Raw genomic sequence first — 17,415 nt, forward strand, 5'->3', positions numbered from 1 at the left:
GTAAAGCCTGAAGATAAATGCAATGTATTGTCAGCTCAATGCCTTGTTGTAAGGAAACTGGTGCCTTTGTTTACCATCCTGTGTAGTAAGCACTCAGGGAAGGCAAAGGCAATGGAAACAAAACTATTAAAAGAGGTCACATAGTGTTTTGAACAGAAGAAAAACTAGTTTTCTATCCTGGGAGGCAACTTCTGGCATTGGAAGATTTGCATCACCAGCAGCCCCAGGCACTACTATTACTGTGAATCCTACGGTGTGGAAGTGAGTCGACAAAACTACAGAAACAGTTTTGGCCAAAGTAAAGCTGAAGCTCCTGGTACCTGGAATTTCAAGCCAAGCGAGCTTTAATGACTTGCAAGTGAAGGTAGCTAGAAGGAAGGAAAAGGAAGATTGCTGGAGTGTAAACAGGGCAAAAGCAGTCTCCGTAACATCTTTTCACCTGTGGCCATCCTCTGTTAGGCCTTGCTGAGGTGGGTGAGGAGCGAGATGCATCCCTGCCCGTGGGTCTTGTCCCTCGCAGACACCTGCTTTTATGTACGTACTTCTTGCAGTGGCAGTGCCGCTTAAAGCAGCTCCTGCCCCTCTCCAAGACTCCCTCCCTGTCCCTTGCCCTGCCCCAGCTCAGCCCCTGCAGGTGGGCCAGCAGCGGGATGGGGGCTGGAGCTGCTTCCTGGCTGAGATTTATGTCTTTAATGGGGATTAAAAAGTGGATCCCAGAATAGGGACAAATGAAGCCTCTGGATTTTGTTACTTCCTATTTCTTTGTGTGGTACTTGCAGAGGGAGTGGGTTGTGTTGTTTTTCTGATTGTGGATGCTCTAGTCCCCTCTATGAGAAAAGGAAGCTTGAAGAAAACAACAGCCTAAACCAATGATAGTGAACTTTGTCGGGGAAGAGTCATCCGCTGGCTTAATTGGGCTCCATGTACCACCTGGACTTCAACCAAGTAAAGCACACTGAGGGCAGGACAGATTAGCAGGGGGTTTAACATCATGGATAAATTAATTCCTGAGCAGATCCCTTGAAAATACACTTTCTCCTTTCTTTCCACTCCAGAATTACTCGTCCAGAAGGCAGCCACGTGAGGGGGGCACACCTCTGGACACACGGCCGCTGGGCGGATTATAGTAAAAACTGGCATCCAGTAAGTTAGGTTGTTAAAGACAGCATTAATCTCTGTCAGTGACATAAGTATTCCTGGCTAAGAGTGTTGTGTCAGGAAATTTAATCTGTAATTAACAGACTGTACATCCTTGGCTTCTGATGGCATTCACAATTTGGACTCCAATGGCTTATGAAATGTAGGCATGTCCCTTCCTCTTGTAGGAAAGGATATTTCCAGTTTGTCATTCCTGCTCAGTCTGGGATTTCAAAGTCAAGCAGATGAGCGTCCTGTAAGAAAGCCCCATCTTCCCTTGGTTTCTTAATACGTGCTAATGTTTTCTTTCATTTAATTGTGGTAGCTCATCCGTCAGTATTCCATGAATTGCCAAGGAGGAATACTTGTGACTGCTGAATAGCACTGCAAATCCAGCTGTCCCCTAGGGAATCAGATAGTTTTAACTGTTAGGAATGCAGGAAATGTCGAGAATCTGGGCTTTCTGAAGCACAGACGATATATGCCAGGCCACGTAGCAAACCAATAATGATGGGTGAATACAATAAACCCTCCAGAGAGTACTGTTGTACTAAAGCATGTTTTCATTTGCAACCAGCAGCAGCCTCTTTTCTTACCCCCTAGCAGATAAACAAGACATTAGGGTTGTATTTCCTTGTTGTGTTGACCTGCTTCTCTGGGATTTTGTGTCGTGCTTAACAGGCCGGCATGGCTTATGCTACCGCAGGAACAGTGTGACCTTCCTCTTCTTCAGAGGGGCACTGGGCTGAGGCTGGACCTGTTCTTGGCTGTGTGCAAATGTATAATGTGCTGGCTGCCTGGGAACTGCCTTGCACTGCGCTTACCTACTCCGTAATGCATCCGTCCCCGTTTGCACTTCATGGCACTATTGAAATAATTTGCTTACATGGAAAGTAAGGTGAGAGACACAAGCCTGCAACCGTCTTGGTCTTTACCAGTCCTCTTATATGGGGAGTTTTGTGTGGCTGCCACTGACATTTTTGCAATGTCAAAACTAGGGGAGCAATTTGAGTGCCTGAGCAGAGAGAACTCATGCCGTTTCAGGTACACAAGGCATCTGCGCAAGGCTGAAAGCCATGGCACAAGACTTGCCAAACACACACACACGCTGGAGCAGCAGCTGCAGACTGGTGCGACACTCTACAGCATCCCAGACAGCCTTACATGGCTGCGGTTAAGTTAGTAGAATTGCACCCTCGGAGTAAAACTTGGAAAAGACAGGATTTTGTAAACATAAAGCTGAAGTTCTAGTATTTTACACATAATTGCTCTCTCTCTATGTTTTCCCACATTTCACTTCATAATTTGGATTTATTCCTCTGGGTATTCCCTGACTTAATACCAGTGGAGAAAAATGTGGGCAAAGACAAATTGAGTATTTGCTTGTGCTCGATAAATTCTTTTTGAAGAAAAAAATTAACTCTCGTAAGGAGAATGCAGAACTAGACTGAGAATCTGATATTCCAGATGTCTGTTTCCCGTTTATCATTAGAGCTAGCAGATATTTTGCAGTTACCTATTCTTATATATATATATGTGTTTATATATAAATTTTATTTTTTTAATAAGATTTTTTAAACCATACTTCTATTAATAACGTTTAAAGAGTTAACTTCTTTGTGTCCCTTGTCAATCTTTCATTGCCGAATATGAAATACTAGTAGTGGTATTAGAAGAGATTTATTTTCTGATGTCAACACTTTATTTTTTCTTTGGGGAAAAAAGCTTTTTCATAGCTTTTTCAGAAGCTTAAATTAACCAGGAGAAGGACCAGTGATTTGGAGAAATAAAAGAAAGAGTCAGAAGGAAATGAAAATGATGAAAGGAAGAGAGAAAGTAAGAAATAGAAAGGACAATGTAGGAAAGGACAGAAAGTTAGGGGTGCAGTTTAGGCAATATTTATAAAAATCTGTGTTCTGTCACAGTGTTGCTTCTACCAAATGTTATTTTGACAAATAATAAAATGTAAGAAGGGTATGGAGATCTGGCTTCAGGTCTCCTGTTCATAAGGCATGCAACTATTTTTTAAAGAGAAGATACAAATGCCAGCATTTCTATGCTTGGGAAAAATGAGAATTCAGAAGGTGACTTGTCACACAATCAGTCATCATTACGACTATCTTGTTTGTATTCTGCAACCTGTTCCTGAGCTTTGTGTCCATTTTGTGATCAACTCACACAGAGGTACGAACAATGATATATTTCATGTGCAGGTATCTCCAACCTTCACAGGCTTGTCCCTGTTCCCCCAGCATCCATGAAGTGATGCCTTGTGCAGGAGCTACATTACGTCTCATGACATACCTGCTCCACGGGTGGCCGTTGCTGTTATTTTTAAGTATCCTCGGGAAAGATGGGATCAACGGGAGAGAATTCAGAGGAGAGGGGGTGAACGGGCAGAGAAAACATGAACATCTCAGTGAGCCTGGCTGACCTAGGCTCATTTGGCAGCTGGGCTGTGCTAGCCAGAGGGCAACCACAGGCCAAGGGGAGCAGTTTCTCCCCATGGCTGGGCACTTGCAAGCCCATGGCTGGAGCTCTAGCTTTGTCACCCCGTGCGAGAGAGAGGTCGACAAACTGGAGAGGATCTTCTGGGATGGTCAGGGGGATGGAGCATGTGCCAAATGAGGAAAGGCTTGAGAGAACTGGATTTGTTAGCCTTTTATTTGCTGTAAGAACCAGGCATTATCACAAGACAGATGATTAGTAAGCTATATAACTAAAATTACAGATAGTTAAATGGGTGTTTTAAAGACTTTTAGAAGGCTCTATAACAGGAACACCTCGGACCATGTGCTCCATCCCTTCCTTCTTGCTCTTGTGCAAAGCCACTACAACACACATGACCCAGGAGATGTTTTCTGATCACTTAGCACTGAGCCAGTAATGGTGCTCACTGCTTGCACACATAAATACTACAAGATGAAGGTGGTTCATTTTTCCACACCATTATTTTTCCACACTTGTATTGTCAGGGCAGGTTTCTCTGGCTTCTCAGTGAGGGACAGCTGTCCCCAAAGGGAGATGAGCTGGGACCCGAGGGTGACCCCAGTGCAGGCCATGCCCTCACCGGTGGGTGCCATCCCACAGGGTCTGACCATGGTGGGCAGAGCCAGGGCTGTGACAGGGTCTACCAACAGCCTGAAACGGAAAGCGATGAACCAGGGCTAGGGACCACCCAGGGGCTCCCATCAGGAGCTAAAGAAGAGGGGGCCGGAGGCAGGACCAGAGACAAGGCTGCGATGTACGACCGAGGGGTCCCAGCCTACAACCAGCACTGCTGGGGTAGGGACTGACGGCCCCAGGCTGGGCTGAAAGAGGGCTCCTGGGCCCAGATGGCCCCAGCAGAAGCTGGGCAGGAGCAGTAAGGCCTGTGGCTGCCCTCAGGGCCATGACATCTATGTAGCTGATGCATTGTGAAGCAGGAGAAAGTATGAAAGCTGCTCAGTAGTTGCTCAGAGTGCTGCATGGCTTCAGGCACAACTGGCAGGAAAAAAAAGAAAAGTAGGTCTTTCCTCTCTCTCAAAGTTTTCTGGTGGATGAAATATGCAGGAATCTATTTTTGGAGGCGATCAGATAATGAGAGTGGGGAACTCACGTACTCCGTTGTGCTTGCTGCATGGGAAACAAGAAGAATAAAAAATACCCTTAGCTCACCAGCCAGCTAACCAAGAGCATCCATACGTGCTCACCAGTTTGTTGATATTTTGCCTCAAAAAACTGGAATATCAAATGGTTTTGTAGACACATTCCTAATGGCTGGGATTTGTTTTTGTGAAATTAAAAAAAAAAATTCATGATGTTTCCAAAAATGTAATGCCCTTATGTCCTGGTTCACTACGTGTGGTTGAGGTGCTGGGCAGGTTCAGAGACGCCTGCCAAGGGCCAGAGCAAAGGGAAACTCGCACTCTCTAATTGCATCCCTACTACAAAAGCTAGAGTGCCACACCACAGCCCGTGCACCCTCATAGCTAGCAGCTATGATTCAGGTCACTGCCTGGCTGCGGACACAGAAGTTGTCTCCCGTGGGGAGACGCTGTGAAGCCCTTTGCAGGGCAAGGCACGGCTCCTCTTCACGGCGCAGCCCCTGGGTCACAGCCCCGCATTACTCTGCCATGGCAAGGCAGCAGTCCTACCTGAGCTGGGCTCTACAAGACAGTCTTCCCCTGGCAGTCTGCTGGTTTCCAGTGGTTCAGTAAAGTTACTCCAAACCACGGTTGCTTTTAACCTGAAGCACACCTGCACCCAGAAAAGGAAGGGGAGAAGGCATTGAAAATGGATAGCTGGGTCTCCCTGAACCTCATCCTTCCCCTTCAGATTTTAAGTAGGCTGCGCTCAGCTCCATCTTTGCGCCGGTGGATGCGCAGAAGCAGTGGATGCTCTTGGCGGCTGCCAAAACCTCACCTCCAGCAGCTGCTGCCCTCTCCTCCCTCCCTCCCTCCCTCGGCCCCTTCCAGCAGCGCAGTGTGCACCTGGGTCTGAGATCTGCCTCCGGAAAAATAAACCCGCTGGCTTGGCCGGTAGGTACGTAGGTACTTCCCAATGAATTATGAATCCCCTGCCCTTCCCTGGGACTGGGGCCATGTCCCAGCTGTATCCACAGCCCTGGGCACGGTTTGGGGGCCAGCGGGTGCCCAGCCTCACCGAAGCAGCAGGAAGGGGGGGCATGGGCAAGCTTGGTCTCCTCCTGCCTTTCTGCTCCGCTGCGTGCCAGCCAGGAATTAGCCCTTTGTTAATTAAGATAAACAGAAAGCCAGCGGTGACAGGTTGTTTATTATAGGCTCTAGGAAAGAATCCCCGTTTTCCAGATCACATGGAAGCCTATGGTAACAAAGTGGGGCAAACTGGGAAAATACCTGCATGACTCTTTGATTAATGCTATATATCTCCTCCTGCCCCCTGCCCACATTTCCTTTTGCCGCTCGCCTGAATTCATAGAGTTAATTGAAAGCAAGCAATAAAGGGCTTGTTACAGATCTGAGCAAGAAAAAGTAAAATAATGACCGGGTTAAGCCAGGCTCAGGTACGCAGCTTCAAAGGAGTGAGGATAACAATGTCTGGCCCTACCCAGCCAGGCTGGGAGACGCCTCCGGTAGCTGAGCCTGCTTTCAAAGGAGCCCCTAACACCTCCGAGATTCCAGGAAAGGGCAGGGGATTATGTGAGCCAGGAGAAGCTGACAGGCTAAAGACATGTTAAAAAAAATGTAAATTAATCAGGGGAACCTGCTGCAAGCGTGATGGACAGCTTCCAGTTCTCCATATTGGGGAAAAATGCCAGGTCTGCCTAAGCTTCATCAAGGAAAGTTAAGTATGAGTACAAAAATAATGTGTAAGGCACCTCTCTCAAATCCATTCTACTAAGACCTGTGCAGCTTTTTGGCAAAATAAATCATATTTTTATTTCAGTTAAGCTGCTGTTGTAGGCTGTCAGAAGGAAACCTTTATGTGTTCCAGTGCTGGCAGCCCCGCACCCCAAATTCTGGGGTGAGAATTGCAGAATTTCATCCAGGAGGCATCTCCTGGCATCTTGGGGAGACAGGAAGGCAGAGAGGCTGCTTTGAGAGGCCCAGAGCAGGGACAGTAGCACAGCTAACCCAAAAGCACTGTTGCAAAGGATTTAAGACATCCTGGAGTGACATTGTACATGTTCTGTCTAGGTCCTTCCTGGATGGTGCAAGAACCGTCCTTATAATCCTGCATTGTTGACCAAGTGATAATTTTTTCCTTATAAACCAGCCTGTAATTCCTCATAAATCCATCTTACTGTCTCACAGAGATTGCATTGACTTTTCATTCTTCACTCCCTGTGGCAGCCTATGGTTAGAGAAAACACTGTGGTGAGCTGGTCATGCTTCAATAGCTCTTTCACAAATGGGCTCGTCAATAATTAAATTAATATATTTTCAGACAATGAAGAAAATATTTTCAGCAGAGCTGTGAGCTAGCAGTGTTCTGCTTTCAGCATATTTTGAGACCACAAAGGCCACTGCAGGATCTGAACCTAGCACAGAATAAAAGAAACAAAAGCAACTGAATTTCCACAGTTTTCATTAATTTAATTTAGCCTGAATAATTCATGTAGTGCCTCTCTTCTGTAGTATATTTTATCTGGAGACGCAAAGGCTCTTTAGAAAGTTGGGCAGTGTAATTACCTTTTTACAGGTGAGGACGCAGAGATAATCTCCATACTTAAACATCAGGCAGCGGCAGGGTTTTCCCGAAGCAGGCACAAAGCCGCTTTCTGGTTCTGCAAGAAGACAAATCTGGCCCCATGCGTTACGAAACTAACTCCAGAAATTTGGCTTCTAACCCGGAATGTGACACCAGTAGGAGTTACACTTCTGCAAATGAGGTCACTTAATTGACCTTAATAGTCAAGTATTTAATTTAGTGCTGCTCTGTGTTGACTGAATGAGTAGAAATCTGAAAACCACAAGTGACGGGGGATCACAGCGGGCTCTCCCTGTGCCTTCGGAGTCTGATGGCACCCAGCCCTTTGGCAGTCCTTTCCTCAGCCATGGTTTTGTGACATGAAGTCTCCGACAGCCACACTACCAGCAGTGCTAAGGGGCTGCTGCCCCACTCGCCGCTGCTTGCCCAGCTCCCCTTGCGCCCCAGACCTTCAGGCAAACCCAGCGCGGACCTGGCCAGGACTAAAAATGACCTATTGAAAACACCCCTAGAGAAGTTGTGTCAATTCCTTCATCACATTCACAGTGTTGTAGGAACAACCATGCCCGTGGACCTCAGGCAGTGATGTGTTTGAGCGGGGCAGTAGGAAGAGAGAGGGCGGTGGTGAAGAGGAGGGGAGGCCATCAACACCTCAGGCTGGTACTGCCACATGAGACCTTGTCTCATAAAGCCACAAAATCAGGGTCCAACTTTTAACTGCCCCTCCCTCCTTTGGAAACAAGATTTTCAACCAAATTGAGCTTACCGGTGCAGGATACCCAGATTTGGGGTTGAATTTACCAATCCAAACTTTTGGAGCCCAGCTGGACTGAACCATAATCCAACTGTATTTTCTTAGCTATTGTCAAGAGCCCTAATATTTGTGCCTGTGCCAGCTACCCAGACCAGTGCAAGAGATGGTGCTCTCTAGATTCAAACTCATTCACATGGGTGTGAAGGAATGGATTCAAGTCTCAGTAACCTCCTTGCTACCCATATAGCTTGCTGTTAGTCTTCTGTCAGCTCTAAACCCTTAACTTTTTGATGGACTGCTACAGCTGGGCAGCCAATTACTATAAGAGAGCTCCAAGTATGTTTGAAGATTATTTCTTAGTAATGGGAAACACTCAGTGGGCACCTTCCCTTTTTTACCAATCAAGGCAAAAGCTTGGAAAACTTTAAATGCATACCACATAAGACTCAAGCTGGCAGCAGTTACCTGGGACTTTGCTATGTGAGACAAAACCATTTTATCCTAAACTGGACATTCCCAAGAAGGATAAAAGAATCAAATAGGCCGCAACAAAAATGCTTGCTAGGATGGAGAAAAGCATCACACTACTACTGCAATAGTAGTGGCCGGTAATTTGGGAGTCTCCATGTACTAACAAAATGTACTTATTTGGAGGGTACAAGGTAGTGGGCAATCTTGAGGAAGCGCTGTGACGGTCAGTTCTGTGATTAAGAGAAAGAATTATTAAACATGGTAGGAGGGATGTGATACAAGTGCAACACTGATGATTTCCTAGCCCTGTTCTTTTCCTTTTATGCCTCTTCTACCAAACTTCTGGCATTATTGTTGTTCAAACTCCCATCTTGTTTCTTTTGCTGTTGCTCATGGTGTCGGTGTAGCAATTAGCTAGACAAGACAGGAGCTATTTGCCATTATTTGCTCCTTAGATATCAGACAGATTCTGGAGAAAAAAAGCAGAGTTGGAAACCAAACAGGAATAAGTGGACCAAATAAAATCAGCCCCCCTGAGTTTCAGAGATCAGAAGAACAGAAGTAGTTGTATGAGAACATTTGTGTGCTGAAGTGAAATCTTACATGATCTCAGGCAGAAAAACCTGATTTTTTTATTTGTTTAGGGCTTGTTATTATTGAGTTTGGAATAGTTGGATTTTCTGGGAAATCAGAGCCTGGTGAAAGTTAGTTAAGTCTCACCCGGAATGAGAAAGTGCATGTATACAATGTTCAATAGTTTGTTTTAAAAGAAACGTCAGTCATCAAGCACCTAAAATCCCCACGTGGTTTTGGAGCGGGAAAGGGAAGACAAACAACAGAAAGCCACATCCACATAACATATTCCATCCTGGTCATACAAGTGATATGTGCTCTGAAAGTGAACTGTACATTAGAGAAAAATAAGACATTCTTTGGGGAGTAATAGCGCAAATACATTTGCATCGTTACATGGTCTGTGCATAAAATCTCCAACCTTTCTACAGTGAAAAATTCTAAGTTAGTAACACCACCTCAATGTCTGATGTGAGCCTCGGAGTGGTCACTGTCTAGGTATATGGACTGCCAGCAATAATGACATGTCAACAAGTCATCTTCACTGTAATGGAGGGGCTTGAAAATGATGTTTCCTCAGAGGTCATCTCTGGAATGGAAAGAGAGGATGATGAAGAGTTCTCACATAAAGTCGCTCTTTGACTTATAACCCATGAGCTCTGCAAAACTGGGTTTGGTAAAAATGACATTGGCCCCAGCCATAAGCAAAATATTCTCCTTGGGAAGAGTAGGGCTTCATAGCCTACCATTTTCTTCTATGAGCATTTCAGCCAGGGGTCCCTGGAGGTCATTTTGGTGTGTCCCATGACACAGAAATTTGTAAATGACAGTCTACTTGGAAGTATTGCAGAGAGTCAGCAAAGTCTAGGCTGGCCTAGAGAGTTTTGAAGACTCTAACTGCAACTTGGGAAGTGACCACTAATCAGCTGAGCTGAGCTAACTGTCCAGGTGCCCAAACTGAATCAACTTTTTAGTAAAACTCATGCTGCATTAGTGCACCTTCCCCAGGGCAAGACTTACCCTAAAACCAAGCGGTTTAAAGGGGAAAGTGATTTCAACTGACAAGTTTTACATTGTAAAAATGGCCAGCTAAGAATATGCAATGATCATTTATGCTGTCTCAGATGACAGGCATCAGATGACAGACATCACCTTTTCTCAGAGGTGACCGTCTGTCAGAGACAAGGGTTACGGAGGTATTGATAATGCACAGGGTTAACAATTCAGAGTAATCATGCTTATCACACACCACTGCACTGTAAGGGAGATTTCTTCATTCTGATTAATTTTCTTCTTTCAAGAACACATCCAGCTATCTTCATGTGGCTCCTTCTCCATGACGCTACCAGTCACTCATCATCTTGAACTTGAAAGTCACCAGACACCCCTTTTTTATTTTTTTAATCCAGTCAAAGGATTAAATTTGGCGCACTGTAAAGCCTTCTCTCTACCAGAAAAGTGAGTCAGTTTAATTAAATTGATTTCAACTTATGTAAATTGCTATGATAGATGTACTGATTTAACCCATGTTCGTATTGATTTACCTTGCATCAGTTCTGCTCCTGCCATGAATGCCAGTCATGATTATTTTTTAACCAGTGCACTCATTTGATAGCGGGAAAGTCACAAAGCAAGAGCAGAAAGTCAAAGTTTAGGTTTTCTTCCTTTGCTGGAGCAAAATGGAGCTTGTTGATACCATGTCGTGTGCTGCAAAGAGCACATGAAATGGTGGAACAAGGGAGAGAAGAAGGCACAGAGGTAGCAGAAACGGGCAAAACATGCACAGTCAGGCAGGGTTTGGGGAGTAGGAAAATTTGAGAGCAGCGATGATAGTTGTAATCCTGTATTTTCCATCCCATAAGCACTGCCCATTTAGCTGTCATTTCTCATTAATTTTTACTGTACACAGACAATTCTCTGTGCTGGAGGAACCTTTTCATCTGCTGCGGAAGCATCCCAAAACAGCACGAGAGACTCCTGAAGAGCTCCCTGGGTCAGAAACGTCAGTGGTGATGACCTTCAGGCACACGGTAGGGCTTGTAAAAAAAATATGGTTGGGCTTCCAGAGTATGCTCAGGGGGTCTCCCAGTTTCATGCTGAAAGCCTACGAAATTGTCACACTGACATTTTCTGAGTATGTTTTGTTGCTGTAATGTAGCTCTTAAACCCTCCAGACCTTTCAGAAAGCGGCTGCAGTTGCTTACACTGAAGTGTGACACACCGTTACAGCTGGTAAGGGGCCTGCCAGGATTTCTACCTTGTTCTGTGCACAGATTATTGCTGCATCAAACACAGCTCCAGAGCTCATGTCCAGCTACTCAGTGTAAACTTCCTCTGAGTACTGCAGCCTCAAAGTAGCCTACAAAGCAAGAAGACACTGTCTCGCTCTGCCTGAAATCCAGGCCCTTGGGAAGGAGAGGGACATAGCTTTCATTTTACTTGCACAGTATTTTTAGTTTAAGTAAAATGACTGAAGTATATAATCTCTTGTGCTCATCCCCTCATACTGGGATGAATATCACCCACAGGGACTCCTAGTCCAGCATTGGTCCAGCAGGTGGAAATACCGTAATCCTCAAATTGCTTTAATTCAGTACAGCTTTTGTACACTGCTTGCCATGAACTCAGCGTGAATGCACAAGTTGCTGTCTTGTCATGATGTTCAGCTTTTTGAGACCCAGAAGATCCTCATCTGGGGTAAGTAAGTATCCCATGTGCAGCTATGGCATTGACCATTTACGGCATCTTGGAGAAGGGAAGAATCAGCACTCTTTTTGCCTGCAAAGCACTAAACAGCTGACGCTCACTGAATGGCAGATGCCGTACTGCAGGGGACTCATGGTTTGTTTGCTCCTAGACCACAGTACTGAGGCTGCTTCTTGCATCAACTCCTCTGCTCTTCCTCGTAATTTCAAAAGCTCCCAAACAATTTCAGAGGGTCTCAAGCACAGGGCGGGCCCTGTTTTTGTATCACAGATCTCCACTCTTTACTAAAAGTGTTTGATGTAAAATTTCAAACGTCTTTGTGCATTTCATAGACTTTGAAAGAACACTTGCCCTGCAGTAACATTAGCTTTGCTGCCCATTTTTCTTTCTCATAAATACTTTGGGTAGGTTGAGGTGGAGGGAGTTGAATCTGAATCTGCAAATGCAATCTGTGCTTGTCCAAGGAAAGGGAGGACTCAGCAAGCAGAAGGACCGGCAGTATCTGGCAGGCTTTTCATACAACAGTAGGCAGTAATTTACAGGATTAGCTGTCAGGTAATACATCTTAATGGGTACCAGTCAGCCTTCAAGTCCAGCTGTGAAATATTTTGCATATCTAGCACCCTCCTGGTACTTTGTCTCCAGTACTCCTGTGCTGGGTTACCGAATCAGTCAAAGCTGAAAAGCAGTCCCAGTCATCTCAACTGGATTTAAACTCTGTTACCCAGGCCCTGCTTCCTTGAGAAGGATTTCACAGTATGTGCAGGAGCACATTATGGTGGGATTTACTTGCTTTTACTTAACACAGGCATTATATCTCTCTGCTAAGTAGTTCTTATCACTGAGGATAGCCCTTGCTTCAGTTGGCATGGCAGTTAAATACTCTCCAGAATATGATAGGCATGTTCATTAATCCCAGTATAGCAAGGAGCATATCCTGGTTGCATATACATCAGGACAAGCACATTCTTCATCCTGTTCCTCCGCTCTTCATCCTAAGCGCCGAGCAGGGCAGGGCTCCACCGCTGCAGTTAGGTATAAATGTGCATTGAAATAAGAAGAAAACGTGTTTGCCAGAGCAGTTTATGCACCTGCAGCAAAAGTCATCTGGCTGGAACCAGGTAAAATTTCTGCCTAAATCCTGCCTCTGTTGTTTAACCTGGGAGCTAGTTGAACATGCTCTGAGAACAAGTTAAAAGGAGCAAGTCAAAAGGAGCTAGCATCCCAGTCAGCAAAAAGAGCTGAATTTGGTCCAATGTTTTTGCCCACAGACCCTGGTTTCCATATCTCTTTTTGAAATTCAGTGTTCATTTCAGAGAATCTTTTATTAACCATTAGCATATTGTTGGAGTGTAAAACAGGGTACTGTGGGACATGATTGCTGATCACCAAATCTCATTTCTGGAATCAAGCAGGATTAAGCATTGAAATGATTCCACTGTCTATGTATCCATCTTTATCTTGAACACTGCTAATGATGGTGACATAATGATCTCATTAGGTGATACCCTCCTAAGCATGAGTCGTCCTGTTAATCATGTCTGCTTCTGCTATTTCAGTAATTCAGAACTAAAATAATAAATAACAATTGAATAAAGCCTTGAACCTGATGATAACTTTCATTAATCACCCAAAAAGTAGACTTATTTGTAAAGTGTGACTAGCAGGTGTGATTTTCTTCTCCTCCAAAACAATATATTTTGTCTTTATTTTCAATTCCTTCAGAATACTAGCCTGTGGACTTGCCTCAACAATAATCCCTCCTCTCACTCACCTGCAGACAGTTGTGTCTTGCCAACAAGGCCTGCAAAACAGAGTGACACATGAAAAAAGATAACATGGAAAGGCACTTTACAGTGACAAGGGGAACTTGTTAGTATCTGGATATCAGATTTAGTTTGAAAAGATTAAGGCATTTCGCAAAAATGTACCAGACATAAAGAATCACCGGAAAACAATATTAAATATCCCCAAACAGTGTTGCTCCTGAAGGAAGTATTCTGATTTTTCTCTGGTTTTATTAACTGTTACCTCTATTGATGGATACCCTAAATGGCCAGTTGGTCACATATACATTTTGAATCTTGACTGAGGCAATAATCCCAAGAGGTGCTCATCTCTCCAGTCCAGCAAGAAAAATGGCAAGAGAGCTGAATCTCTACTATTTCTATCAATAAATTTGAGAAATTAAGAATTTGCGTTGGTCAAGAACTTTGTTGTTGCTTTATTTACATTCATTTTATTTTCACTATTGTATAATGCCATGTGGGAATAAGTCACTTTATAGATCCTCATTCTTTTCTGTTTTTCTGTAACTTTGTCCTAACGAAGTGAAAAATAGTGAAAAGGTGACTCTTCCCAGCTCTTTCCCCTTCTGGAGTTTTCTGACCCCACGGTTACACATGCACATACTGTTGAAACATAACTCAGCACAATTAAAATCATAATTCATGACTGTAGGATAACTCTCTTGGGAAGGGAGCTCAGGAAGTCTCTGGTCCAGCCTCCTACTCATGGCAGGGTGAGCCATGATGTGAGACCAGGTCCCTCAGGGGGTTTTCCAGTTGGGTCTTGAAAACCTCCAAGGATCCATCCTGGGCAGTCTGTGCCACAGCTTGACGGAATTAATAAAGCACCTGGCAGTTCTTGTCGTAGCATGTACCCTAAAGATGCTGTGATTTGGTGTCTTTAGAGTATCATCATACTGGAAAAAGAGCATGTTTGTTCCCGTATATCCCAGACTCTAGGGCAGCCTCAAGGTCTAATCAAGATCCTGACAGTCCCAGGTGGCCTCAGGAAGTTAGAAACGATAGAAAGCCATTTTTCCTTCCAACAGCTTACTCTGCCTTCAATACAGCTGATCCAACACTGTACCAAAAAAAGCAGAAGGAAAGGCAGTGCAAAGGTCAGTCCTCTTCCTCCCCCCCTATAGAATTAATTAAAACACTGCATTGTCACAGATGTATGGATCAGCTCTGAGAAGGCGTCTCTGTGCAGCAGGAGCCAAGGCAGGCGGGACTAGATGTACACGAGGCCAGAGAGTGAAGACATGAGAAGTTTGAATCGAGCACGAAGGGCAGGCAGTGCCAGCAGAGATGCAGATGCGGTCACAGCAGTACCATTCAAATGGCCGTACCGCTCAGATAAAACGAAGAGGGAAAAGCTAAACCTGCCAGCACCGTCATGACTATGCTTGAAAGCGCGACCCTTCTGCTCCTCCCCCTCCGCGGCGCTGGGGGAGGAGGGAGGACCACGCTGCTCTCGCCCTCAGTCGGGGCTGGGGTTGTGCTCCCTGGCGTCTCGCTCGCATCTCCAGCAGGTTTGATTTAGGTTTCAGCCCTGCCATTTTATTTCCTCTGGGAGCTATGACAGTAGTAATTAGAAACCCAGAGGCCTCTGAAAGTGAAGTGTTATTAACTAGGACAAAAGTCTGTCAATGAAATGTATTATAATAACACTAAGGCATACAATATGTATGGTTGTTTCCCTCTAGGGGTTAGCACATTTTCTGTTTGGGAAGCCCCTTTAATTCCCCCACAGTCCGTCTAATGGCTTTCCTCCCTGACAAAATGCACTCTCGTTCTTCTCCCGGGGTGAATTTCCTTAGATGTTGAAATCCTTTTTCCAAATTTAATTCTTGTCCAGCAAAACTGCTATGTCACTTTGCCCTGGAGTCTGGCAGTATGTCTCTGTCCTCTCACCTCAAGTGTTTGCTTGGATGCTGCTTACTCAGGGAGTGCATGGCCAGGAGGACCTCAAGATCACCCTATACGACCTCTTACATGTCACAGGCCTCTACGGTTCACTGATTTTCTCTGTATGCAAACTGTATGATGAAACCGGAGCAGTGAAATGGCTCTTAGTCCAAGGGCAACTTCACTCTTGTAAACCCAGTCCTCTCTTTGTCAGATTGTTGATTATCTGGCTTGCAAATGGACTAATAAACCTCCTCTGCCATGAAGGGTGTATCCCTTCCCATTTCAGGGAGTCAGTCTCTAGTTATCCTGGGGCTAGCCCTCCTAATTCATAATAAGGGGCCTAGACACGTAGATATCTCTGCGTGCAGGAGGGACATGGGCAAAGTTCATTCCCAAGGCAGGGAAACAGGTGGATGCTCCTAGACAAATAGAATGGCTACGTCTATTGTGCCAGTCCCAAAAATGCTTCCCAAGTCATGGGTCAAAGCGTGCCTCCGATCCGTGTCTGCCCTTCCACAGGGAGAGGAGGGCTCTGCTGTACAGCCTGGCCTTTTCCAGAGCACCAGCCAGAGGAGGAGTGCCCTTCTCACACGGCAAAGGGCAAAGGGATTCCCAAATGCGGCCATGAGAGCTAGGGATGGTGCACGAGTGAACAAAGTCTGCAAGACTGAGGGTTTTTTGTAAAAAGTACATATAAGTAAAGAAATAAAGCAATATTAGATTGTCATAGCCTCCTGGAAAGGACTTCTCAAGACTTGTTTCTTCAATCTCAAAAGGAATTGGTTTGATTTTTCACATCTGTGTATCACATTTTCTGATTGCTGAACAGTAACAGGTTGAAAAGGGTTATTGTTGTTTCACAGAAAACCAGGATTATTTTAAAAACTTGTTATTTCTGGACAAGTAGAGATACTTAAATCAGGGCGTACTGTAGGCTGACATTCAATTATGTAATGAGGAAGGAGAGGAAGCACGCAATAAAACAAATAAAAGTAATTGTAATGTGGTTTATTGAAAAGAACAAGTAGATTGAAAATGCTATTGGGCTGCGCAAAAATAGCATCACACAGCTATTATAAGTTCATTTCTCTTTTGCTAGCAGATTAGGGACTTCTTCCCGCTTGCTTTTTCGGTACTGAATATCAACGAGGGAAATAAGAGTCTGCCTCCCTGCAGCTTTCTGAGCTGATGAGCTGTTGTTGCTTTCTTTTGAGATTCAGCTTTCTTTCCAATCTGAGGTTTTGAGTCTGTGGATGATCTATGCCACAAGCAAAGCAGGAAAGTTAATACACTTCTTAATTAAGCTCTGCAGGATTCATTTCTTTTTAAGCAAATTAGGGAAAGGACAAATAGATAAATGTCTGCAACTGCCTAAAAGCTACCGGTGACTGCATGGCTACTACAAACTCTGCTGAAACGATAGCTGCAGCAGTGAAGCAAGTGAAATCTTGAAGAAAAGGCAATCATATGTGAGACAGGAGCTCTCCCCATCCTCCTCCAGAGAAACTGAGCTATCCCAGATGTTCCGTTTCTGAACTGCTTGTGAACCTTGCACTATTGTAAGCTAAGGCATTCGCAGATTATTTATTGTACTTTTTATTGTGCCTTTGTTGCTCACCCAAGGTGATGGAAACGAATAAATTCTATTTAATTTTACCTTTCCTGTATTGTATAATCTATATTTTTTATATGAACTCAGTTGCTTGGTCTCAGGCTCCAATGGTATTGCAGTGTAATTCTCCCTGTCTCTGTGTGTCTGTGTGTAAATATTCCCCTACAAGAGTGAAAATTATTACAGTCAGTTGGTATATTCCCTCCTGCAACTAATGAGAAATATAAAATATTGTTATGGTGGATATGAAAAATATGCATCGTTACCCACAACGTTCCTCACCCCCTGTTTGA

The sequence above is a fragment of the Calonectris borealis genome, chromosome 3 (assembly GCF_964195595.1).
Source record: "Calonectris borealis chromosome 3, bCalBor7.hap1.2, whole genome shotgun sequence".
In the NCBI taxonomy this organism is placed as follows: domain Eukaryota; kingdom Metazoa; phylum Chordata; class Aves; order Procellariiformes; family Procellariidae; genus Calonectris; species Calonectris borealis.